The sequence below is a fragment of the Salvelinus fontinalis genome, chromosome 32 (assembly GCF_029448725.1).
Source record: "Salvelinus fontinalis isolate EN_2023a chromosome 32, ASM2944872v1, whole genome shotgun sequence".
NCBI classification, from domain to species: Eukaryota; Metazoa; Chordata; class Actinopteri; order Salmoniformes; family Salmonidae; genus Salvelinus; species Salvelinus fontinalis.
In genome coordinates, this window is record NC_074696.1 from 43,943,609 (window position 1) to 43,946,743 (window position 3,135).

The following is a 3,135-nucleotide window of genomic DNA, read 5'->3' on the forward strand; positions in this document are numbered from 1 at the left end:
ATACCATGGCTTGACTATGGTTATGTGTTGTGAAGCTAGCCACAATAAGGATTAGCCACAATAGTGGAAGTTGCGGTTCGCCTTTAAAATAAAAGTCCCTCTTTGAAAGTAATGCAGAAGGTTACTATTGGTGAAATCATGACCTATTTGGACATGATAATGTTAAACACGGTTGGAGTGTTGGAATGTGGAGCAATGAAATTGGGTATCAGTCTACTCGGTGACACCCAGAGAACACAACTGTGAAGAGTTAACGGGAAAATATGCGTCGTAGCTCATATTGCGGGACTTTGACTGTGGGAAATCACCTGTTTGCATCACTGTCAATTACATACCTTAATTTTGAAGGCTAACTGCAAATTAGGGTTATTTTACATGACACCCAGCTATATACTAGTAACTAGCTAGCTAACTATAGCTACTGAAACAGATTACGTTTTTATCACACCCTGATCTGTTTCACCTGTCCTCGTTATTGTCTCCACCCCCCTTCAGGTGTCGCTTTCCCCCCCAGTGTATTTATCCTTGTGTTTCCTCTGTGCCAGTTTGTCTTGTATGTCCAAGCCTACCAGCGGTTTTTCCCTGTTTCCTGCTTTGTCTTTTCTCCTTTTCTAGTCCTGTGGGTTTTGACCATTGCCTGTTCTGGACTCTGTGCCCACCTGCCTAACCATTCTGCCTGCCCTGACCTCAATCCTGCCTGCCACTCTGTACATCCTGGACTGATCTGGTTATGATCGTTGCCTGTCCACAACCATTATCTTGCCTATTCCCTTTGGATTTATTAAACATCTTAAACTCCAACCACCTGCCTCCTGTGTCTGCATTTGGGTCTCGCCTAGTGTTATAGTTATAGTTATAGTTTTTGGGGAGAACATTGTTTGCATCCATCAGCTAGCTAGCTTTTTTATGACCAGCACCTTCCAGAGCTTGGGGAAGGGCAGGTGCGCGAGACAACTTTACCAGCATCATAGCATACGCATCGATGAATCGTTGTGACATGAAATACAAATGATAGTGTAATCAATGTGTAATAACTACGTAAAATGAATGAACGCGTGACATTATGTGACGTGCAGTCATATTCAGGTCCTGATTGGTCAACAAGCTCATTTGACACATCAAATAGTGTTATTTGACATATCTTTTTTGACACGTTAAAGGCCCAAATGGCGTTCCAAATCATACAGCACACTCCCAAGCGAGCCACTCTGGGAATGGAACGCTACGATGCATACAGTTCCGTAAACTCTTCAGTTGTGTTCTCTGGGTGTCACCGAGTAGACTGATACCCCATTTCATTGCTCCACATTCCAACAATGTTTAACATTATCAAGTCTAAATATGGCATATCATAACTGCCATCGATAAAAGACAATACTGTTCCGCCGTATTCATCCACCTGGCCAAGGCTTTCGACTCTGTCAATCACCGTATTCTTATCGGCAGACTCAACAGCCTTAGTTTCTCAAATGACTGCCTCGCGTGGTTCACCAACTACTTCTCAGAGTTCAGTGTGTCAAATTGGAGGGACTGTTGTCCGGACCTTTGTCAGTCTCTATGGGGGTGCCACAGGGTTCAATTCTCAGGCCGACTCTTTTCTCTGTATACATCAATGATGTCGCTCTTGCGGCTGGTGATTCTCTGATCCACCTCTACGCAGACACCATTCTGTACACTTCTGGCCCTTCTTTGGACACTGTGTTAACTAACCTCCAGACGAGCTTCAATGCCATACAACTCTCCTTCCGTGGCCTCCAACTGTTCTTAAATGCAAGTACAACTAAATGCATGCTCTTCAACCGATCGCTGCCCGCACCTGCCAGCCCGTCTAACATCACTACTCTGGACGGTTCTGACTTAGAATATGTGGACAACTACAAATACCTAGGTGTCTGGTTAGACTGTAAACTCTCCTTCCAGACTCACATTAAGCATCTCCAATCCAAAATTAAATCTAGAATTGGCTTCCTATTTCGCAACAAAAAATCCTTCACTCATGCTGCCAAACGTACCCTTGGAAAACTGACTATCCTACCCATCCTTGACTTCGGCAATGTCATTTACAAAATAGCCTCCAACACTCTACTCAACAAATTGGATGCAGTCTATCACAGTGCCGTCTGTTTTATCACCAAAGCCCCATATACTACCCATCATTGCGACCTGTATGCTCTCGTTGGCTGGCCCTTGCTTCATATTCATCGCCAAACCCACTGGCTCCAGGTCATCTATAAGTCTTTGCTAGGTAAAGCCCTGCCTTATCTCAGCTCACTGGTCACCATAGCAGCACCCACCCATAGCACACGCTCTAGCAGCTATTTTTCACTGGTCACCCCCAAAGCCAATTCCTCATTCGGCCACCTTTCCATCCAGTTCTCTGCTGCCAATGACTGGAACGAACTGCAAAAAATCTCTGAAGCTGGAGACTCATATCTCCCTCACTAGCTTTAAGCACCAGCTGTCAGAGCAGCTCATAGATCACTGCACCTGTACATAGCCCACCTATAATTAGCACATCCAACTACCTCATCCCCATACTGCTATCTATTTTGCACCCCAGGATCTCTACTTGTACACTCATCTTCTGCACATATCACTCCAGTGTTTAATTGCTATATTGTAATTATTTTGCCACTATGGCCTATTTATTGCCGTATCTCCATTATCCTACTTCATTTGCACACATTGTATTTAGACTTTTTCTCTTGTATTATTGACTGTATGTTTGTTTATTCCATGTGTAACTGTGTTGTTTGTGTTGCACTGCTTTGCTTTATTTAGGACAAGGCACAGTTGGAAATGAGAACTTGTTCTCAACTAGCCTACCTGGTTGAATAAAGGTTAAATAAAAAGTAATTAAAAAAATCTAATTGGCATTCACATAACTCATAGATTTTCCACGTGGATGGGGATATTGGAAATGTAATCAAAGTTTACTGGAGGACAACTTATTTTTAACTAAGACAAAATAATTTATAACTGAATTTTTCCATCATAATATAGGATCAACAAATCCCCTTATTGTTTGGGCGACCTTTAAAATGTACCTTCAGAGGTCATTCAATTCAATATTCATCAATAATAAAAAAGCAGTCTCTGGCTAAAGAGACAAGACTAACAAGGGAAATCCATGAA